General features: G+C 47.2%; 1 long non-coding RNA gene across 2 annotated transcripts in view; it reads right to left on the bottom strand.

Moving 5' to 3' along the window:
• Nucleotides 1-24,456, bottom strand: part of LOC144821855 (uncharacterized) — an 87,210-nt gene extending 62,754 nt beyond the window's left edge. Inside the window, exons 1-2 of one of the 2 annotated variants that reach the window (XR_013608474.1) lie at nucleotides 24,374-24,456; nucleotides 14,642-14,835 (exon numbers count right to left, since the gene is read on the bottom strand). This is a non-coding gene — a long non-coding RNA (uncharacterized LOC144821855). Of the gene's footprint in view, nucleotides 1-14,641; nucleotides 14,836-23,990; nucleotides 24,040-24,373 lie in introns of those variants that run through there. The other variant, XR_013608475.1, reaches the window with a different exon arrangement.
• Nucleotides 24,457-24,751: the final 295 nt, after the last annotated feature.

The raw sequence follows: 24,751 nt of genomic DNA, 5'->3' as shown, positions 1-24,751 counted from the left end.
GTGCGGTAAGGGGGCGTGGTCAGCGTAGCTGGGCGAGCCCTCAGCAGAGGAAAGGCGGCGTTGCCCTGGCAACAGTCGACCGCGTCAGCCTCCAATCGGCTGGGCGGCAGTCTGCGCGCTCGAGAGGAGTTTTAAATAGCAAAGTTTAAAATCACGTTATACACAATAAAAAGGGTGCTATCTCCCGGCTTTCCGCCTCAGGAGTGAGTTCTGTAAACGCCTCGCTTGCTGTCAGCGAGCGTTTATGTAGTGCGGTAAGGGGGCGTGGTCAGCGTAGCTGGGCGAGCCCTCAGCAGAGGAAAGGCGGCGTTGCCCTGGCAACAGTCGACCGCGTCAGCCTCCAATCGGCTGGGCGGCAGTCTGCGCGCTCGAGAGGAGTTTTAAATAGCAAAGTTTAAAATCACGTTATACACAATAAAAAGGGTGCTATCTCCCGGCTTTCCGCCTCAGGAGTGAGTTCTGTAAAACACATTAATTTCTCAATTTTTTTATGGCCAGTGTCGAGCTCCATGTGCGCCTCCTCGACCTCCGTCAGCCTCCGCTCAGACAATTCCAGTCTTTCAGCGTGTTTATCAATCCTTTCGGCCATCCTGTCCATTCTGTAGGTGAGGGCATCAATTTTTGAACCCAAGGTTGTCATGATATTCTGAAGACCCTTTCCCATTGCCAGTAGCATGGATTTTATGTCAGTGGACTCTGTGGCGCCCTCGTCTTCCTGCAGCGCATCATTTTTCGAGTGCGCGGTGTCCTGGGATTTAGAGCGCCGTTGCTCAAATGAGATTTTAGGTTGTGTCTTGTCTCCTCGGCCCATCTTGTATGGCGCAGGCTGGAGCCGCTCGTCTCTCCGAGCCGAGCGTGCGCCGAGGCCAGGCACACTCTGAGCCGTGCAAAGCACTCGCAGTGGCAGCCACTATCTGAATGGCAGTGTCGTGCACACACCGTTGTTAGTAAATAATTCCAGACTCTCCGGGTCAGCTCGATCCACAGCGAGGCAGTCCAGGTCAGTATTATCCACGTCGGCCAGGCGGCCTGCAGCCTCTCATGTGAAGTAGGCAGTCAAACTAGGCACCACAGCACGCACGCGGCTAGGGCTCGCACTTCAGGCTTCTGTGCACTGCGGGTAGAGAGAGGCAGGAGCGGCCATGTCCCTACACCCCAGCCTCGACTGACTGTAAGTTTAGGGCAGGCGCTGCTTATAGCGTTGTATATGGGCCACGACGCCTGCAGTGTCTCCTCAATGCGCTCCAACGCGCCCCAGTATGGCCTCTTCCGTCGCCTCCCGCCGTCCTATCCCCAAAGGAGTAGAGCCAAGGCCGTAGGTGGATAAACTGTGGCCTTACCAGCGGGCTTATCCGGTCACTCCGCTGCTCCCACAGGCACCACCCTGCCTCGTCGGTTCCAGCACCTCGTTCCGCTCTGTATCGTCGGGGCCCAGGGTGTCAAGGCACCGCACTCTCCGCGTGGCCTCCCCCGGCCGTCTCCGTCTGTGGCTGCAGCACCTGCCCAGTAGCGTAGGAGAGTGATCCGGGCTTTAGGGGCAATCAGAAACAGACTGCTCGCCCCAGACAGCGTCTGTGGCCACCGCAGGCAAAGGACACAGATCCGGTCCGATCAGCGCAGGCGGGCACTAAGCATGCCCGGGAGCTCATCCTCCCCAGGCCGCACGCAACGTCACGTCGCTCAGGCTCCGCCCGCACTCAAGGTCGCGGCCTCACGGCCCTCCACGGCCCGCCGCGGCCGCGCTCCTCGCCTCCGTCGCACTCAGGGAACCAGAGCCGGCTCAGCGCCGGGAAGCTCGTACCGCAAGACGCTAGTGTTGACTGGATGGGGGGTCGCATTAACTGTGCCTTAACTGCTGCAGATGCAGGATAAATTTAGGATATTGAAAATCGCCGAGCCGAGCTAGGGCTTATGCGGCCATCTTCGTTGCCGGCAAGCTCCGCCCCCGAGACAAGCATTTGTACCTGTCAACAAACTGCTAACAATAAATGATATCATACTGGTTTACTGAAAAGGCCTGTCTGATACAATAAATTCTGTATTTCACCAGGTTGGAACTGATGCATGTACTAAGGAAAAGCATCCAACACATGTTTTGAGTCCTGGAGACTTGGTCCGAATAAAAGTACACAGAAGAAGAAATTGCTTGGTTCCTCGCTGGGACAAGCCGAGACAGGTGATTCTGGTCAGCACAACTGCAGTGAATTGTACAGGTGTTAAAAGGTGGGTTCATGCGAGCCACACCATTCACGTACCAGAGCCTGAGAATCAACAATTACAATAGGAAAAGACTACTTCAGACTCTGATGCAGAGGAAATAGCTGACAAAGTTCCAGATAAGAGAGATCGACCTGTGAGGCGACATCTGGAGGTATCAGATACAAGTTCAGCATCAGAAACAGAGACTGAAATAATTGAAATTTCAGGTCTTGAAGATCGAACTGTAAGTCGACATCTGGAAAAAGAAAAAAACTGTTTGGACACTGAAAAAGAACAGAATTAAACTGGCAAAAGAGGAGATTTCAAAAGTCAAACAGAAAGTTCTGAGAAAAGGAATATTGATCTTGGAGAAAAGGAAATAACTCACGATGAGGATGAGATTCCAAGTACCACTGATAAAGAGATTCCTTGCACAAGAACTGAATTGACTGGAGAAGAGCAAGACTCAGAAGCTGAATTAGAAACAATAACATTTAAAATACAAAGAAGCAAAGACAAATCTGAAACTGAGTCCAATGAAAGTGATGGAGAAACTATTCTAAGAAATAGTTCTAAAAAAACAGCTTGGAAAGTTGAACGTGAAACAATTGAACCGGTGATTAAAAAGCCCAAAAAGGGAGATAATTGGCCTGCAGAAGTTAAAGGTCTTAAATTCAAATTGATGAATATAAATGGAGTGCCACACGAACAAGTAAATGAGATATCTAGCCAAGAAGGCCAAAAGGAAAAGAATAAAGAAATTTTGCAAAGACCCAAGAGTGTAAGGAGACCAAATCAAAAATATAAGTCACCTGAATGGTTATATATTTCTTTACCTGACATACCAGAACTTGAAAGTAATCAAGAAAACCGAAGTGGCTCTGGTGAGTGAGAAAAGACAAAGAAAAAGGATTTGATTTAAGAAATTAAGAAAGTAAAAAGTGGCAAATGAAGAGATAAGATCAAATGGAATGAAAGGAAAAGACATAATTAAATTTACAGATGTTAAAAGGACACATATTTTATGTGGGAAGTGGCAAAGAGACATTGTAAGTGATAAAGAGACATTATAGAAAGTTTCCCCCCCCCCAAAAAAATGCCTGCAAGAAATACATCCAAATGTGGAATTATACGCAGATGGTGTAGAATGTGTTTAATATGTACTGTTTAATTAATGCTTATATGGATTATTTTAGCAATATTGATTCCATTTCATTCAAGTTTTGTGCATTTATTTAGAAGTAGAGGTAATATTAAAAGTGGGAGTATACATGATACAAAGAATTATGTAGAACTGATAGATAAAACAGAATTGCACAAATATAGATCTATTAATGATTTTTCAAAGAATATTTTTTTTAGATTATTGAAAGAAAATGCAGAAACTATGGATGTACAAGACTGCTACGTCTGGATGCAGTTGCCTGCATCTGTATCAGAGGGTGTGACTTATCATCACCTTCCTTAGACGTATGGAATGACTTGTTGTGTTATAGCTAATTATTTTACCAAACTGGGAAAGTAGAGTATTACTATTCTGATGTTTATGAAATGTTTGCTAAAGTTCGTGTAGTAAATAGAATGAACAAAGGGAAACCTGCTAAAGTTTTGGGGGAATTTTTCTTATAAATTGATGAACTGACAATAGAATATGCACACAAAAATAATCTGACATGTAAATTGAAAAATGCAAAACCAACAGTTGATGGACAGAATGCAGAACAATGTCATACATTCATCCCAGTACAGAGAACTGGGCCTAAATCCATAATTTTTTTGCTCACCAAGCCACCCCAGTTCAGACATTGCCATATGCAAATCAGCCTTGACCCTGTGCCTCATGGGAACAGTCCAGCCCGAACTGCCAAGCCATGTCTTCCCTGGACCGGAATCAAACATCCTAGGACCGGTTTCTGGCTATCAGCCGTCATTAGCCAGGATAGCTTGACTCCAGTGGTGTGGAGAGCACAGGACTCACGTCTGAGCATACCCGTCCCACTCAGGGTAACAAATGCAAAAAACAACAGTTGATGGACAGAATGCAGAACAATGTCATACATTCACCCCAGTACAGAGATCTGGGGCTACCTTTGAGGTAAGTGAAAATTGTATGGCATTTCTCTGGCCTGTTCTGTCCCTTGACATTCCATTTAAGGAACATGTATTCACTTCCTGGGTTCGGCATGACCCTGTGTCCTAAACCATAAGGCCCTCCCACTGGGCAGTTTCAGCACAGGACTCAAAGCATAAGGTTCACGAGCCTCAAAAGAACTTTCCTTTAAAAGCACATTATCTGCAAAAACAACATTCAACAGTTCCCCAACTCTCCTCCTTCCATCTCAACTATTGGCCAGAAGGGTAGCAGTCACCGCCCCACTTTCCTTCCTCCTTCCCTATCGTTGCCAATTAGAGCAGTTACTTGGTGTAGTACAGCCGGAGAAGCAGTGTTATCCCGGCCTGCCAGGCCTGTGCTGGCATTTATTGGGCCATCACAGAGCATTCCAGCACATCACTGTTAGATCTGGGGGTCTCTAGTTGGCAATGGTATTCACAATTGTCCAAATAGGGACCCTTACTTCTAAGTCAGGCTAAGGGGATTACACTCCTTAATAACCCTTGCTCACCCTCTTGGTAGCTTGGCACGAGCGGACAGGCTTATCCCAGAGGCAGTGTGTTAAGCATTTGTGAATATACACAGTAATACAGTGAAAAACACTACAGATGGACACAACACAGGTTTTATAAAAACAAGTATTCTTTATATAGACTGAAACACAAGACCACAAACAACAAAAATCCACAATACTATAATTGAAGATGACTTAAAGATGATAAAAGTTACTTAGTTCAAGTTGATGCTAAATGCGTCAAAGTTCTCAACCAGGTACCTGGATGTGTAACGCAAAGTAAACAAAAGGCTTGCAGAAGGGCAGATGCGTCGGTTCCGTGATAAATGATGCGTCGTGCCTCAATGCTTGCGCAGAGTAGGGGATGCGTCATAATCCTTACCGCTGCGGAGGTGATGTGAAGATTCTCGGCCTGCGGGCCAGTTGCGGTGTGCAGGATGGCGCCTTGATGCGATGCGATGATCCAGTTGCGATGCGAGAAAATGGCGCTCTTGATGTGGCGATGCGATACGATAACGATGCGTAGACGCCCTGGCAGCTTTGCAATGACTCTGTACTTTGGAGCCGCGACAGGCCCTGCAACACACTTCTCCAGTGATGCGATGGTGACTCTCACGATGGCGTCACGCTGCTCCGGTGATGCAACACCAGGCAGCTTCGATGAACACACGCTTCCAGGGAGAAGCAGCGAAGGCTCGCTTCTCCGGCGATGCGACGAATTCAGCTGCAGCGGTGACATGCTTCCTCGCGATGCATCACGCTTCCAGCTCCCAGCGACACGCAAATGCCTGGAGTCAGAATTCCCAGCAAGGAAATTCAGAGGGGGGCTGGAGATGAAGTCTTTTGTCCCTGAGACTTCAGCAGGAGGCAAGCACAGTTCAAGCCCTTGGAGAATATTGTGAAGATGATGAGTCCCTAAAAAGCTCCTTCTCCTTTCCTTGGCAATGTAGCAACCACTGCAGGCCAACCCAGCAAGCAGCACACTGGCAGAGGGGCAGTCAAACTCCTGCAGCTTCCTTGGTACTTCTCCTTGGCAAAAGGTTTCTTGTTCCAGAAGTGATCTAATTTCTTGGGATCAGGGTACCAATATTTATACCCCAAAATCCTTTGTTCTCTGAAGGCAGAGAGGCCTCTGCCTAGTCCAAACCAGTTCCTGAGCACTTTGTTTAAATGACTCTCTCCTTCCTTTCACTGTGCAAGGCAGAGACATCAGCCGCCCCACGGGAGGTGGAGCCAGCACAGGGGAGGGAAGATACAGCTCTGGAGCACTTTGTTGACATGATTCCTTCTCTCCTTTCGCAGGGCAGAGACATCAGACAAGCCACTGGAGCTGGAGTCAGCATTGTAGAGGGAAGGCCCAGCCCTATTCAGGTACAAGGTGCCTCCCTCCCATCTAGCTGCAGATCTCTCTATTCACCACTGGACTGCCCCAGCCTGTCTCCTGGAATCCCCCAGCCCTGTCACTCACAAATCCAGACAAGGAATACACAACCTAGCAGAAGCAGGCCTGGACAGTTAGGCAAGAAAATACCTACTTCTAAAAGTGGTATTTTCAAACACAGAATATTAAAACCATCTTTCAGGCATACTACATTTTAATTTCTACCATGTTCCCTCAGTCAGTTAGGATTATAAGAATGTAATAATCTAACGTCCCATTCTAGCCTATAGAGAACAGGTAGCCTTCAATTGTTAACAACAAAAATGGCTGTAATTCACTATTAGGACGTGCTACACACATCAGAGCATGTCCTACCTTATACTTTCAATGCACCCTGCCCTTGGGCCTACCATAGGGGTGTCTAATATGAAGCAAAGGAAAGGTTTAGGGCCTGGCAAGTTGGTGCACTTGGCCAAGTCGACATGGCAGTGCTAGACTGCACATAGGCCTTGCAATGGCAGGCCTGAGACACACTTTACAAGCTGCGTCTGTGGGTGGCACAACCAGTGCTGCAAGACCACCAGCAGCATTTGATTTACATACCCTGGGCACACATGGTGCATTGTACTAGGGGCTGACAGGTAAATCAAATAACCCAATCATGGAATCACCAATTAGTACGTTCATTTAACATAGGGAGCACTTGCACTGTGGCACTGATTAGCAGTGGCACAGTGCCCAAAGCATAAAACCAGCAAAAACATATCAAAACAGGAGGCAATCCATCAAAAATGGAAGGGAGACTCACGCCAATGATGCCAGGTCTAACAATCACCCTCCATGCATTCTCTGCAAACTGTTTCAAATGTGACTGCTTAGGTGTCCCGTCAGCCCTAAAGGAGCATCCCCTGAACTTTTATGGTGCAACAAATTGAAAATATGATGCAAACAGAGTGTTAACTTTACAGTTTGTGATCATATCATTATCTTCTCCAAACTTCCTTAGGTCATCTCGTCCTTCCGGGAGCTGGTATCATATTTCGGGCAATCCATGGAAGACAGAGTTCAACCACACTGCTGTCAAGTTTAAATTCTGACAAAGCATACATGCAGTTTCATCATTCCAAAGTCTTCACAATGAGCAAAAAAAGCAGAATGTGCATGGCAAAAATGTTGGTCTATCAGGCTACGATGAAATTAAATAACAATAAAATTAAAACAAGTTTAAAAAAGAGAGAGTTCAACCTGCACTCCCCTAGCCATAGTGCTAGTATCCAAAGCAAAATCCTTTGGCACTGTGCCTGGTGTCCTCCTAAACCCGTAGAGCCTACCCCTCATCCGTACTATTGCTAAGTGTGTCAGGCACCAGTCTAATCTGTGAAAAAGCTCTCTGATCCATTAAGCCCAGCACCTACGACCTGAGGGTGTCATACAGGCACACGAGAATTAAGTCATCAGTAGGGGCCTCCCACCTCTCTGTACTCTCCAGTGGTGTACTCCGATTACAGGAAGAATGCCACACCGTGCCCATACGCGTCTCATGTCTCCCATGAATACCAGCACTACTCTTCCATCCCAGAATGTGCAGCCACTCCATGACCTGGTGACGGAATTCATCAAACTGAAAAAGGCCATCATACTGCATTTGCAGTTTGGCATTGAATGATAGACTGTATTTGATGTTACAGTCTCTCAACTTCCATTTTACGGATAAAAATGTATTGCGTAAAGTCTGGACCCTGTGAGTGTAGTCAGGGTAAATGAAAAATTGCTTATCTTCATTTCTGGGGGGGTTGTGTGTGCGCACATGCTGAAGCATGGTCTATGAGCCTTCGCCACTGTAAAGAAATTAGACAGTCGCGGACGCCTGAGGGTTTTTACAATCCAGTTCTCCAGGAAGAGCTCCTCCAAGGGGACCTCCATGCGCTCGGGGAAGCCCACCATGAGTAGATTATTTTGCCTCAACCGGCCCTCCGCATCCTCCAGGCACTCTTCCATGTGCGTGGCACTGCATTTTAATCTTTCCTCCGCAGCTCTCAGAGACTTAACTTCCTTTTTCAGAGCATCCACATCATCTTCAACTGCCGTATTCCGGTCCATAACTTTCTGTAGATCCGTCGCTGGTGGTAAATATCACTAGCCATTGAGTCCGTATTCCCCTCCAGCGCAACACGGGAGCCCTGTATTGCCACCTGGAGTTCCGCAACTTGTGGGCTGTTCACAGACTTGGTGTGCCGGCAGCACCTCCGGCCTTGTCACAGTGTACTGATCGATTCTGTTGCACTGGGTTTGCCCCCTTGTCCTTCCCAGCTGTCAGCATCTATTAGGGTGTCTTTGCACCAGCCGATAACTCCAGCCCACCACCGTACCAGTAATTGACGTATTCCCTCTTTCGGCATCCGAACCAGGCCCCGGGGTCCTAGGGTGGTCTTCTTCCCAGGCCACCACACCACTATTGAGCAGCGGGCGCAGGGCAGGCCTCAGTCACTGCCCCTCTCACCTGCACTCGCCGGCCTTGTTTCTACTGTGAACAGTCTTCCAGGCCATGGGCTTTCACAGGGCAGGAGCTCCCCACTGCTGTTCCCACTCGTATACTGTACAACTTTGTGCTGGGTCTCCACCTGGCTCCCCGCACACCCTCTGAGAGACAGTCTGGTCTCGCTTTGTGTCTGTGCTGGGCTCTCCACACACCCATTTCAATCCGGGCCCCATCAAGCCCATCACTGTACTCCTCACCACACACTGGATGGATCGCTTTCAGGGTCCCCACCAGACTGCCAACAGCAGGTGATGTCACCAACACAACTTTGGGGTTGCGTGTGTATGTTTAGGCTCACGATTTCAAAGGATGCAGATCTCCGCAGCAAGAGCCGTCGTGAAAAGCCATCTAGTCTGCCTTCTTAGCAGGCCACGTACCCCAACATACTTGCTTTCAAATACTCGATTCCACATTGTAAATATAGGAATAAATGTACTGGAAGTTAAGTACTAGCAGGTAATGTTAAAACTTAGTAGAGGAGCTGCTCATGTCTGACATGGGAATCTTAAGAGGAGTCTTGAACCCATGGATTAACTCTTTCCTCAACTGGTGCCAAGTCTCACAACCTGTAGTCAGCATTACTACCTACAGTACTGGTATGTGTATGTTTGTGTTTTTCTATGTGTGCAAATGTGAGTCTGTGTCTAAGTGTACTACTGGCAACTACAATGGTCATTCAAGCTAACCTTGCCTGACACGGTCAATAGGGATATTTATGCCTTATTGTGTCAGTAGTTATGAGCCTATCAATAAAGTAATCATTTTAAATCCCGCCTCCTTCAGCCAAGGATTATTCCTGAATGTCCTGAATGTCCTCATGAAAGGACAGACACTCCTTATATTTGAGAAATTAACCTGAGCTCAAATAATCTTGACAACTTCTCTTCATCACCAACTACCCCTCACAGGAAAAATAGTTGAAAAAGCATTTTCACTGAACCATTGGAGCAGATCACCAAGAACAGTCCTCTATAGAACTATCATTTCAATTTCAGATCACACTTTAGCACAGACATACAGCTACTCTTCAAAAAATAATGGCACTTGTGTCATTAATGACAGTACCAATCCGTGCTTTCTGATTCTTGTCCACTTTTCCACAGCCTTCAGCACAGTATGCCAATAAGCACAGATCCACATCTTGGAAACCAGCATGGGTTTTTCTACCAGTCCTCGACTGGTTCAATTCCTCCCTAGATAACTGTAATCAACTCGCACAGATACTACCACAAAATCCTGCAAGAACTCATATACATTGTGGAGCACAGATTTCTGTTCTCTTCTATCATCTTCTATCTCTATGGGGAAGACTTGGGATCCATGTTCAATAATACCAACATCAGGATCCATCAAAGTACTGACTACTTTTGTGGAGAAGCGTGGCTCAATGGTTAGAGCGGCAGACCCTGTTGCAGAGGTCTGGCCCGGGACCAGGGTTCAATTCCCGCCTCGGCGGCTCTTGGACTCAATTTCCCCAGACCTGATAATTCTCGCCTCGGTGCCTAGTCTAATCATGGGTCCCACTCTGTGACTCTGGGCAATAGCTTGCTTAATCTCCACAACGGCCCCCGCAGCGCTGCGGATGCCTGGCTTCACCTTGGGGGTGCCCAGGAGTGGACATTTCACAGGAAAACCAGGATGGGTTCCACAGCGGTATGAATACAGCGCTACGAGGCCTCCAGGTAGAAGTGCGCTATATAAATACAATACATTTACATTTACTTTCAACTGTACCTCAAAATCTCTTCCACCAGTGACATTCCGCATCTTAAAACCTCACTCAAGCTTATCCAGCCTTGGAGGCCAAGCACCTTTTTAAATGTTTGCCTGTTCATATATATCTGCCCCACATCATAATCCAAGAATCTGAGTGGAAGGAGTTAGCCTACAGCCTCTCCTGGGTATAAGGCTTTGTAGGGCCAATCTTAATGCAAAAGTTAAGTAATGTTTGTGTCCACAAAGAAATCTGACCGAAATCTGGAACATACTGTCCCATCTCTACATCCTGAACAACAGCTTGTGGAAGGGCTGCTCCTTTAGAGTTGTAATTCTAGTAGTGATTGCTGTAAAAGTCGAACAATTACTTTATTTGAGAGCTCTCACATTTTAGAGTAATTAATAATAACATACAATAAAAATGTGTGCGCACCATTGTGTAGCTTGTGTGCATAAAAAGCTGGACTTGCAGTCGGAATTCTCAAATTATATTTACAGACTCAGAATTTGGGGATTTTTGTGGACCAATATTCAATTTAAGATTGCTGAAAATGTATATATATATGATGGATTCTCAACAACTTTCAGCTTAGGGGTAAGATGGAAAAAGGGAAGGTCAGGTAAGTATCTACAGGATGGTCATGCAACATTTTTAATGTTTGGAATACACACAAAGGCCCTGATTTTGAGTAATGGGATTTTACCTGGAGCAATAAATCTGGGTCCCTGGCCTCTGGCCTCTGCCACATTCTGCAGAATGAATTCTCTCCTGTTTTAAACTGAGCAGCCATCATGATAATTTACTTTTTGATTTATTATTTGCCTTGTCCTAGGCCATATTTGGCACTTGCTGTTGAATTAGGGCTCAGCTTTCATTGACCATGGCGAATTACAATTGTTAACTTTTGGAGTACTTTGAATTGATTGACTAATTGCCTCTTTTGCTTTCTGTAATGATTTTTAAATACCTTCATGGCTTGTACTTTAACCTTGTCCTGTGTGGATTATCAAGTGTGGATTTTCTTGTGTGGAGTTTTCTGTGTGGGGTTGTCTGGCTTTTACAGTAATTTTTATCTAAGGCTCTCATCCTTTTTGACCCACACATACCCCGGATCCATCACTCGCCCCGATTGATGTGAAAAGCACAGACAACAGTACTCACTTCTATTATTCGTTGAACCCTGTCTCTAGTTCCAGAATTCTTAGCTCTGCAAATTCCAGAGTAGCCTGTGCACAGACAAGATTTGGGGTGAGGTGCACAGCTTGGCCCCTGCTGAGATCTACAGCACCATCCGGTAGTGCTGTATACAATCCTCACTCAGGCTGGCCCAGGCCATTTATGGAACACCCACTTGACCCGCTCCCTCCCAAAACAGCAAGGATGGGTGCGAGTGTGCACTCGGACACGTCCACAGTCATTGGCAAGATGTGGCCCAAGGCAGACTAGTCCTCTCCCTCCCCAACACTTGCACCGGGGAGCAGTGTCTGCTCCCTGCATGGGCCCAGACAGCTTCACCCTCTACAGATGAAAGATAACTCTGAGCCAGTAACGAAGCCAAGGCTGTGTGTAACCACTTACTCATCCACCCCTGGATGAAGGACATTTCCCGAACAACAATAGAGTCGGGAGCTGTGTGTACTCCCTCCACTCTCCACCCCACATGAAAGAAAGACAATGATAGAGCCCACATTGGTATAACCTCCACTCACTCCACCCCCGCCAAGAGCACAACATGGGTGGAGCAGATAATGCTTACTTTGGACTACACTCGCCAGCCCTGCTCCCTGAGATCACACCCCGGCACCCTCTCACCCTCCCGCTGATATTTTCCGCTTGCTCTGGAGAGGCAGAAAATGTCAGCAGATTTGACCTCGGAACTGGGACTAAATTTACTGTAAAGGATTTAGGGCCATATTATCAAGAATAGCGTTAAAATTATCGCCACTTTGGCGGCAGGAGACTGCCGCTAAAGTGGTGATAATGGGCTTGATAATATGCCCTTGTGAATTCCCATAGAAACCCATGTTCACACCAGAACCTGGGCTTCTATGGGAATTCTCAAGGGCATATTTTCAAGCCCATTATCGCCGCTTTAGAAGCAGCTTCCTGCCACTAAAGCGGCGATAATTTTTAACACCCTGCTTGATAATATGCCCCTAAGAGGCTTATTTATGAGAGGATTGTGTCACGTTTGCACCACGCGACATGGTACATGCGTGAAGCAAACCTCTAAGTCAGATTTTTGAAGCAACGCAAAGCCACTTTGCATGGCTCTGAGTGGCTTCACAAATCTGGTGTAACGCAATGCAGCGCAGCACAAATGGATGTGTTGTGTTAGTCTGCCCTGGGTAGGCGTTCCATGGGCGTTGCAGCGGTGTTTCCATGCAACTCCCATGGATTTTGTTGCATCAACAGATTTACAAGAACTAGTAAACCTGGGAATGTGCCAAAATCTTACACTTTCCTTTCTCTATTTCTCCTAGGTTCTTCCTCTTTCTATGTGTTCTGCATTGTGCAGCCCACATAGAAAGAGGAATATGCCCCTCAGGATTGTTATTGTGCAGGAAGATGCCCCTCCCTTCACAAAAACAATCCTGCATGCAACACAGGCACGCTTGCACTATGGTTTAAGGGTGCCTGCGTTGGTTCTAGGCAGCCAAAGGGTTCCAGTGAAAGGGAACGGATAGGGAAGTGCCTTATTGACTTAAGTGTAGCACATTCCTGCCCTTTCCCTGTTACGCAGCGCACCAAGGTGACGCTGCACTGCACTGCGTCACTTGCTCATAAATGAACCCTAAGAGCCTAATTTAGTATTTGATGGCTGTGTCCGCCGTATCCTGTCCGCCGTATTACAAGTGAGTATATTCAATGGCACTTGCAATACGGCGGACGGAATATCAAGCACGTTTGTGACAGAGGAGTTTTTTTACAAGCCCCTTGCGCTGCCAGTACGTCACTTTTTCCCATATTAACAGTGATACTCAGGCAGCGCAACGGTCTTGTAAATAAGCCCTCGAGTATCCTATCTGCTAAGTTCTAAATCATGCCCTAAATCATAAAAACGCGTGCATCTTAACTCAAGTCCTAGAGTTATTGCCACAATTTTTTCATAAAAGTCTAATTTCAAGGTGTTTTTTCCACAAAACAGGTAAACAGGCTATCTATCCCGGGATTCAAACTCGAAAACTGCAGGCTTCCTTTAAACCACTGTAATATTTTCTGAACCCACTAAGCAATATTTTAGGTATTCTGGGATGATAGTTATGGTACCAAGGGGCATATTATCAAGAACTGGGATACAATTATCGCCGCTTTAGCGCCAGGAAACTGCCGCTAATACGGCGATAATGGGCTTGACAATATGTCCTTGTGAATTCCCATAGCAGCCCAGGTTCTGGTGTTAACCTGGGCTGCTATGGGAATTCACAAGGGCATATTATCAAGCCCATTATCGCCGTATTAGCGGCAGTTTCCTGGCGCTAAAGCGGCGATAATTGTATCCCAGTTCTTGATAATATGCCCCCAACTTTTTTATTTAATACAAAGCTTTAGTAAGTTGTCTTTTTCACTTTCCACTATGAGAACACGTTGCTACTTTCTGCTGCAGAAGGCTTCATTCTGCTAGGAATACGCAGAACCGATGTGGTAGTGACCTCCTGCAACGCTGCACAGTACGAATAATTCATCCAAAAACTATGCTCGAAAATATTGCCTGTAGCACTCAGGCACACCTGCGTTATCTTGCCATTTCTTGGGTCTAGATGCATCTCCTGGTTTAATAGGCAGCGCTATACTGGAGCACCGTGTACTGTGTCTCCAGACATGCCCTCAACACGTGTTTGATGTCGGATATCTGAGCCTGTGGCAGATTTTAAAAGATCTGTCCCAGGCTCAGATTTTAAAAGGTGCATCCATCTTTTCAGCTTAAAGGACTTTCCAGGAAAAGCAGGCTTGTCAATGAAAAACACTGATAGACCTGCATGTTTATTTTTTTAATGAAAACAAATGATGTTGTCAAGTCAGCTGTTTCTGGTTTACAGAAACATATGTTGGAGAAAAGATAGAAAAACACTTTTTTGAAAAAAAGAAGCAATTGATCAACGTTAAAGAAACAGTAAATAGTTTTTTTAATCAAAATCAAACAGCGGTGTACAGACGGTAATTCATTTCCAGTTCACCTGCTTTCCCATGTCACATGATGGTGGGAGTCAGCGCTTCGCCTGTGATGTGGAAGCCGCCTCGAGGCAGTCATCTCTCCCCCTGGAGCAGATGGGAGATCTCAGAGTCAGCCACCCACACATGGCTAGTAAATCAGGGCTGCTGAGATTTCATGGAAGACGAAGGTGTGTGCTGAATAATGCTCACATCCAGACTGCACAGCAACAACAAAAAAGATACTTCTGAGAAAACAAACATGTTCTCATTTTTTCTGACATACACACTTCAGTATTATTATTATTATTATGATTATTAAAATTTTATATAGCGCGCAGTTACCCTTGGGCATCCCGGGGCTTTTCCAGACCTATTTAACAAGCATTTACAATGCAATGGTCTCGGCATCATTAAAGGTAGAGCTATTGACATTGCTCATGACATTTCTTTTTTTTTTTTCTTTAAATCATAAATAAATGGCATTGTCATTTACATTGCCAATAGCTTAATCGTTAAATAAATGGCATTGTCATTTACAATGGGCAAGTGCAAGACTTTGTTTGTAATGTAAGCCATGCTTTCGCAGTACTGTTGAATTTCATTATCCTCGCCTTGTGCTATTTTTCAGCCGTATATAGCGTGAGTTTTGTGGAATTAAGCATAGTGTAACCTACCTTTGTGTTTTGGAACCTTGTGTAACAAGACATGTGTTCAGCTGTTCTTTGTTTTAGCTCCTGTGTGTCAGTGTACCGTGTAAGCGCACAAGCATACCCTGCTCTCTCTGGAACAGTCACTCTGCCCTCAACGGCACTCTGCCCTCAACGGCACTCTGCCCTCAACGGCACTCTGCCCTCAACGGCACTCTGCCCTCAACGGCACTCTGCCCTCAACGGCACTCTGCCCTCAACAGCACTCTGCCCTCAACAGCACTCTGCCCTCAACAGCACACAGCCCTCAACAGCACACAGCCCTCCACAGCACACTGCACTCAACAGCACACAGCACTCTGCCCTCAACAGCACTCTGCCCTCAACAGCACTCTGCCCTCAACAGCACTCTGCCCTCAACAGCACTCAACAACACTCTGCACTCAACAGCACTCTGCACTCAACAGCATTCTGCACTCAACAGCATTCTGCACTCAACAGCATTCTGCACTCAACAGCAATCTGCACTCAACAGCAATCTGCACTCAACAGCAATCTGCACTCAACAGCAATCTGCACTCTGCACTCAACAGCACTCTGCCCTGAACAGCACTCTGCCCCCAACAGCACTCTGCCCCCAACAGCACACAGCACTCACCAGCACGCAGCACACAGCACTCTGCACTCAACAGCACTCAACTGCCCTCAACTGCCCTCTGCACTCAATAGCACTCTGCACTCAACAGCACTCTGCCCTGAACAGCACTCTGCCCCCAACAGCACTCTGCCCCCAACAGCACACAGCACTCACCAGCACGCAGCACACAGCACTCTGCACTCAACAGCACTCAACTGCCCTCAACTGCCCTCTGCACTCAATAGCACTCTGCACTCAACAGCACACAGCACTCTGCCCCCAACAGCACTCTGCCCCCAACAGCACTCTGCCCCAACAGCACTCTGCCCCCAACAGCACTCTGCCCCCAACAGCACTCTGCCCTCAACAGTACACAGCACTCACCAGCACACAGCACTCACCAGCACACAGCACACAGCACTCAACAGCACTCAACGGCACTCAACTGCCCTCTGCCCTCAACAGCACTCTGCCCTCAACAGCACTCTGCCCTCAACAGACGATATATGGCCCTCTGCACTCAACAGCACTCAGCCCCCAACAGCACTCTGCCCCCAACACCACACAGCACTCACCAGCACATAGCACACAGCACTCAACAGCATACAGCACTCTGCACTCAACAGCACTCTGCACTCAACAGCACTCTGCACTCAACAGCACACAGCACGCTGCACTCAACAGCACACAGCACTCTGCACTCAACAGTCCTCTGTTTCGGGTCTCTGCGGCCCATGCCGCTCGTGCGCTGAAGAATGTGGGCCAGGGTCAGCAGCTGGGTCGGGTCACTGGTGTAGAGCGACTTTTTATGCATGCGCCCAGGGAATGGTGTGGCGGATTTGGCGTTTTACTGCCTGTAGACTGGGGTGGCTCAATCACAGGGGAGAGCGCAGCGGCTTCTGGAAACAGAAGGGGTCCAGGATGATTGTGTGGCCCAAAGCAGCCTCAGAGACACACCAAGGATGGGCGCAGCCAGGCTGGCACTTTTTTTGATGTTGGGCTAGCGGTACTGAATATGTAGCCTGCTATGTATTGTAGCTGCTGTGCCTGGAGTCTGTGCGCTAATAGAGACCAGTGCTGGTGCAGTGTTTCAGGTGTTTTTGCCTGTCTACAATGGAGGCGGCAGTCCCAACGGCAGGTTTGTAATCCTGGAGGGGCCCGTTGCTGGTGAATGCACAGGCCGCTGAGGTGTCGAATCATCAAGGGTGGGGGAGACACCTAGGCTCCAGTAACATCTTACCCCACTTATCTCCCTCAGGGACCTCAGCCAATCGACTGGATCACGCTCGGTGAGCTCGCGCGGGCACTATCCACGCGGAGCCGTGCACAGCGAGGTGGCGCACATGTTAACTGCGGGCTAACGATCAAACGGATCACTGCACCGCCTGCCTGAGATCTGCATATACTGAGGAGGGGGCAGAAGGCATCGCCACGCTCCCAGCACATTTACCACACCACAGTTCCTCCCTCAAGTCGTGTCCAGTCCTCGGGCCTGTCCTCCGCTATAGGATGCAGTCGGGGTCGGGAATCGCGGTCTTCCATGTGGCGATCAGCAGTTTGGAGCCAGTGTCGAAATGAGGCGACATTCGTATGTCTGGCGGTTCTGTTCTTGGTATGGTGCGGTCATGTTTAATGGGGGATATTTGCTGATTTGCTGGTGTAGCCAGCGGAGCTTCAATGCAATGCGGCCATTATGGTCCACGGCTTACCCGCCCCCCCCCCCCCCCCCGGCGACTTTAATGTGCTTTCTCATCATGCCATAGCACATTAGAAGCCAGCCATATTATCTTTGCTTGTATTTATTGGTTATAGTCTCTTTTCGGGTGCCATTGTGACAATTTGGACTGAGGAGTGCCCATCTGTCAATATAGTGTGGGTTGCAGCTCAGCAACAATCATAAAACGACTACGAAATGAAAAAAAAAAAAGCCTCGGCCTCGCGCGCGTGCACCACTGCAGGCATATGTATGTGGCCCGCATCGCTATTGTTTAGGCACTAATCAAATGCTACAGCTGGCTGCGCCGCACGACGCCAACATAAATAAGGTCGGCACTTTCACACTCACCCCTTGCATGCAACCATTGTAACTCCACAGACCACACTTTGTCCCCAGCAGTCTCTTAGTATCGCGGCCGCCCCGGAAGTCAGGCACGGTCGCCTGTGACGGGGGCGGGGCCACGTTCAGACCGGAAGAGGAGGCAGGCGGAGTCGTTGCGTGTTGCGTCTCGCGGCCCGGGGCTCCTGTGAGCGGTGTAGAGCCCCTGGGCCGCGCCAGCAGGAGTTTGGGCGCCGCGTGCTGAGGTAAGGTAAGTTCCAAAAGGCTGGAGCGGGATTGGTGCACTTGTGTGTGTGTGTGTATGCTCGTGTGTATGTGTATGTATGTGTGCGACGGTGACGGCGGGGGGCCGGGGGGGGCCTGGGTGCACTTGTGTGTGTATGTGTCAGGGGTGGTGTCTGTATGTATGTATGTGCGTGCGTGCATGGGCGCTTGTGTGTGTGTGTATGCGCATGCGTGTGTGGTGCTTGCGCTTCCCAGGAGACAGCGCCTGGCCACAGCGTGCGTTCCAGTTACAAATCGCCTCGAAGGATGCGCGCGGCCGGGACTGTCTCCTGGGAAGCACGCTCGGTGACATAAGATCTCGGCGGAGACGCGCTTCCGCGCGTCTTTAGCCGAGACCTAAAAAACGGTACGTTTAGTGCAGTCAAACAGGGAAAAGGTAGGTTTTATGACCTTTACGGAATCGCAGTGTGCAAGTCTCAGCGCGCATTTCAAAAGGAAGCGAGTTCCAGAGCTTTGCTGTGTGAACTGAAAACCTTCTCCCGCCCGTCCTGGCTCTTTTAATTCTGGGGACTACAAGAAGATGTTTTTGGTCGGACCGCAGTGTTCTACTGGCTTTATATGGGACCACTAGGTTCCTCAATATTGGAGGGCCCTTCCCCAAGAGGATTTTATGGGCAGTGCAGAGTGCCTTAAATTTCACTCGTTCTCGCACTGGCAACCAGTGCAGCACCTTCAGGGCAGGTCGGGCGGACTGTGATCTAGGAATGCCCATGAGCAACCTTGCCGCCGCATTCTGGACCTGCTGGAGTTTGTCCAGGGAGGATTCCGGGGCGCCCAGGAAGATGGAATTGCTGAAATCTAATCTAGATATAATCAGCCCCTGGATCAGCAACTTCCTTGATGTTACAGGCAAAAGAGGGAGAATTTTACGCGCTGACCGTAACAGGGCGAAGCACACGGTGATGCACCGTTACATCGCAACTTTTACAACGGGAGGCTTTTACAACGGAATTTTTACAACGCAGGATCCATTACATCGGATGCCATTACAACGCATGGCATTACATAGCAGATGCTATTACAACGCATGGCATTACATCGTAAGTATAGGTAAGTATTTAATTTTTTTTAATTTTATTAATATTAATTATAATTAAATATATTTATTTATGTTTTTTAATATTATTAATTTATTATTTATTATATTAATTAAAATAATTTTTAAAATAAGTACAGGTGTACAGGGGTGTTTCTAGGTTTCAGGATAGGGTTTGGGTTTTGGGATACAGGGGTGTTTTTAGGTTTCAGGGCAGGGTTTGGGTTTTGGGGTACAGGGGTGTTTTTAGGTTTCAGGGCAGGGTTTGGGTTTTGGGGTACAGGGGTGTTTTTAGGTTTCAGGGCAGGGTTTGGGTTTTGGGGTACAGGGGTGTTTTTAGGTTTCAGGGTAGGGTTTGGGTTTTGGGGTACAGGGGTGTTTTTAGGTTTCAGGGCAGGGTTTGGGTTTTGGGGTATGGGGGGTTTTTAGGTTTCAGGGTAGGGTTTGGGTTTTGGGGTACAGGGGTGTTTTTAGGTTTCAGGGCAGGGTTTGGGTTTTGGGGTACAGGGGTGTTTTTAGGTTAAATTAAATTAATTATATTATATTAATTACATTTCTTAATTAAAATAATTAAATTAAATACATTATTTTAAATAATTTAATTTAATTACAATTTAAAAAATATTTAAATTAAATTAATTTCATTATATTAATTAAATAAAATTAATTACAATTTTTATTAAAATTAATTTAAATAAATAGATTTAAATTTATTAAATAAAATTAATTACTATTTTAAAATGTATTTTAATTAAATTAATTAAATTTAATTAATTAAATTAACTTAATTACATTTTTTTTAAAAAGGTATACTTACCTATACTTACGATGTAATGCCATGCGTTGTAATAGCATCTGCTATGTAATGCCATGCGTTGTAATGGCATCCGATGTAATGGATCCTGCGTTGTAAAAATTCCGATGTAACGGAATGCGTTGTTATAAACCGCGTTGTAGTGACACCAATCCGAAGCACACCCCCGCGGTTTTCTTTGCGTGAGTCCTAAACGACAGATCTTGCTCTATCCAAACCCCTAAACTCTCGATCACCTCTTTAGAGGTAGGAAGGTCTCCCATACAACTTGGCCAGCTGGTCAGAGGGAGCAGGGGATTTTTACTCCCTAGAAGCATTACCTCTGTCTTGGAGCCATTCAACTTCAGGGCTGACTCGTCCATCCAGGTATGGACTGCCGACAAGCAGGAGTGAAGTAAGTCGGGATTCTCTACCAGTTGGGATAAGGCGACCACCAACTGCGTATCGTCCGCATAACTGACGATCTTAATGTCATAGGGGGCCACCACATCCTCCAGGGGGGCCATATAGACATTAAATAATGTCGGGCTGAGGTAAGAGCCCTGTGGCACACCACACTGGAGGGGGATAGATTTGGAGCGATGTTTGCCCTCCCAAACCTGGTACGACCGTCCGGTAAGAAATGGCCTCAGCCATTTCAATGCAACACCTGACACACCAACCTCAGACAGCCGTCGTATCAACACCTGGTGGTTCACGGTGTCGAACGCCGCACTTAGGTCCAGGAGGATCACTGCCACTGAACCTCCTGAATCCAAGATGCGTCTGGTTTCATCGACGACTGCCAGGAGGGCAGTGTCGGTGCCCTGGCCAGGACGGAAACCGGTTTGTGAGTCTCGGAGCAGACCATTAGCCTCCAGAAAACCCGACAGTTGTTCATTCACTAACCTTTCGGCAATTTTGCCAATACCCGGCAACCGAGAGATGGGCCTAAAGTTCGAGAGGTCCCCGGGATCTAGGTGAGGCTTCTTTATCAATGCCTTTACCACTGCTGTTTTCCAACTTGGTGGCACCGAACCTAGGGCAAAGGAGGCATTCATTAGATCAGTAACAGGGGCCGCAATGGAGGCTGCTGCTTGTTTAAGGAACTTCATAGGCACAGGATCCATGGGAGAACCACTTTTCATGGATCTAAGGACTTTTAACACCTCCTCCACCGCTACTGGGCCAAATGTATCTAGATAGGGAAGTATCCCATTTGGCCGAGACGTTATATTAACGTTCTCATTATGAAGCGGCGTCCGGGGCTGAGGCAGGGAAATTAAAATCTTTTCAATTTTAGAATGAAAGAAGTCTGCGAGCTCCGAACACTTATGTTCATCATAGATGACCACAGGCTCGGAGACTTTAAGAAGTTCTTTAACCACTTTAAAAGTCTCTCTGGCAGAACTTGAGGCAGATTTTATGCGCTCTTCAAAGAATTGTGTTTTAGCCTGCCGAAGAGCCAATTTATAACCCCTCATCGCGGCACGGTACTTCTCCTGCCTAGTTGTCTCCCAATTCTTTCTCCACAATCTTTCCAGCTTTTTACATCCCTTCCTTAAGGCTCGAAGCTGGGCATTGTACCATGTACCAGTAGATAATGTTATAACTAGTACCGTGCAAAATGCACGTTTCTTTTCTAGAAATAATGCATAATTCCAGAAAAAGTACATGAAATGACAAGATATAAAGATCTAGGGCCTTATTTATGAAGGCCTTGCGCCGCCGGTGCGTCACTTTTAAAATGGGAAAAAGTGACGTACCGGCGGCGCAAGGCTTTCATAAATAAGGCCCCTAGGGCCTAATTTATGAAAAGTGACGCATCGCTGCGTGAAAACAGCGATGCGTCACTTTTCATTGCGCCCTCCTTGCAACACCATTAATGCGTCATATTTACAGTATGTCGCATCGTTGCGCAAGCAGTTACAGATACGTCAGTATTTCTGACGTATCTGTATGGCGCAAAAGTGACGCATTGCTGGAGTGTGTCACAAAAGTGATGCAACTCCAGCAATGTGTCCTTTCACATTGGGGCAAGTCCCATGTGAAAGGGCCTGCGTCAGTCTTACGCCTGCTGTGAGGCAGGCGTAAGAAATTGACGCATTTGCGTCCTAGAAGTGGCGCAGTGAAATCTTATAGATTTCACTGCGTCACTTCTATGACCCTTTCTTGCGTCAGAACGCCCCCCTGCATACATTATACCTGGCGCAGGTATAATGTTGCGCAGGGGTTTACAAAGTGACGCATCTACCTAGATGCGTCACTTTGTAAATATGGTGCAACAATGAGGCCCCTAGTATTTTTTAGCACAAAAATGCGCCCTTGCATTCAATTTGCATAAAATCACAAGTGACACAAACAACAGTCTCTCGTGTTCTGTGTGTTCGCGTTGTTCTCATGCTCTCACAGTGGGATGTTTACCTGAATGTGATCACTGTTATGAAATGTGGCATAATGGCGTAATGTCGGGCATTTCGTGTAAAAAGTGTAAGGCAAAATGTAGGAAATTACGCGAGATTACACCAGCGTGATCAAAGTTGCCTGGGTCTAGTTGTAACAACCTCTTTTTAAGACACACAGACAGATGGCAGAAAAGGACCACCAGCCTTTTACCCTTCCAGAAATGTCACCTACTCTACTGCACGCATTATTCACCAATGAAGCCTAAAGTTGTAAATCCCTGTGCATTGGCCTATGGTTATTATTTGCACTATGCATTCCAGAATTACGCTTCCTTTTCCCCACAACCCTATTTATTAGTTCCTGGAGGACCGAGTAGAAACGTTCCTGAAAGCATAGACTTATGCCTATGATAATTCCAAAGTTACTACAGTTCTAGGTTTCACAAAAGTGGCAAGATGTGCTTGAATGAAAGACAAAGGTTTCTGTGCCCGAGCCTGAATGTATGTATGAATGTAAGTGTGTACTATTTCTATAGCCCAAACTTGCCCAAAAGGCAGTGGAGTGCCCTACATGGTTAATTAAGACAAGTGATAAGAGAGATCGCTGGTTTGTGGACTAATGCGTGGTGAAGTAGTTTTTTTTAAGAGGTCTGTCTTCAACTCTTTTCTAAATTGGAGCAGTGTTAGGGTGGTCCTATTGGATATGGTGATGCAGCGGTGGCCGGCACAGGAAAGCATGGTGAGGTGGGGTGTGGGAAGTTGACAGACAATGGGTTAGGTATTACTTATTTATTTAATTATACCCATTCCGTCGTCAGTCGACTTCCCCCCTCCCACCCTGACCCACCCCGCCTCACCCCGCCTCACTGCGCTTACCTCTGCCGGCCGCCACTGTGGTAATGTTTTTCAAAATCCTTGATGTATATATGGAAAAGGCTTACTGCCTTACTTTTTTATTTTTACGCTTTTTAGTCTGCAGTCTGATGGTATTATGGCTGCGGGTGTGCCACGAACCACCAGAGATGGTGAGCTTGTCTGCAAGATAAGCGGGATGCTGGTCATGATGGCTTTGTAAACCACGTGACTTTCTTGCCATCAAACAATCTGCAAATTGCTTTTAGGCATAAGTCACAAATGCTTTTTAGATTTTATTTTATTTTCTCTAACTAGAAGTTGAGTAAATTTGTTCCCCGTAGGGCCAGAAAATATGTTTATTTGTGTACTATTCACACCAGAATTGCACACGCTGTCCCTGTTTATGAGTTGGAAAGAATAGGGTGAGATAGTGACTGCACCTGGTAAATACGCGCGCAGCCTGAGTCACTAGAGTTGCCGCCACTGCTTTTAACCCTCTGTAATTTGTTATGCATTTATTTTTATCACTGTGATCGCCGCCTCCTACCTCACTGCACTGAACGCGCGCAGCCTGATTTAATAGACTCGCCGCCAGTAGCATTTTACTCTTTTAAAACCACTGTTTGTACTTGAATTTGATTACGATCATTGCTCTTACCTGAATTCTACCCGCAGTCTCCTCCCTAAGCCCCGGTCCGACACGGCCTGTGCCGATTGCTCGGAGGGCTGACCCGGGAGCTCTGCAGCACTTCCAGCGGATGCCGGAGTTAGCACACCAGTCGCTGAGGCTCCCCACACTACAAAGGGCACAGCGCAGGGACAATCGAGGTGAACGTGCGCAGCCTGAGTCACTAGAGTTGCCGCCACTGCTTTTAACCCTCTGTAATTTGTTATGCATTTATTTTTATCACTGTGATCGCCGCCTCCTACCTCACTGCACTGAACGCGCGCCGCCTGATTTAATAGACTCGCAGCCAGTAGCATTTTACTCTTTTAAAACCACTGTTTGTACTTGAATTTGATTACGATCATTGCTCTTACCTGAATTCTACCCGCAGTCTCCTCCCTAAGCCCCGGTCCGACCTGTGACGATCGCTCGGAGGGCTGACCCGGAAGCTCTGCAGCACTTCCGGCGGATGCCGGAGTTAGCACACCAGTCGCTGAGGCTCCCCACACTACAAAGGGCACAGCGCAGGGACAATCGCGGTGAACGTGCGCAGCCTGAGTCACTAGAGTTGCCGCCACTGCTTTTAACCCTCTGTAATTTGTTATGCATTTATTTTTATCACTGTGATCGCCGCCTCCTACCTCACTGCACTGAACGCACGCCGCCGGATTTAATAGACTCGCAGCCAGTAGCATTTTACTCTTTTAAAACCACTGTTTGTACTTGAATTTGATTACGATCATTGCTCTTAC

The sequence above is a fragment of the Lissotriton helveticus genome, chromosome 2_2 (assembly GCF_964261635.1).
Source record: "Lissotriton helveticus chromosome 2_2, aLisHel1.1, whole genome shotgun sequence".
Lineage (NCBI taxonomy): Eukaryota > Metazoa > Chordata > Amphibia > Caudata > Salamandridae > Lissotriton > Lissotriton helveticus.
Note: the sequence above shows the minus strand (reverse complement) of the source record. Positions and strands in the feature narration are given on the sequence as shown.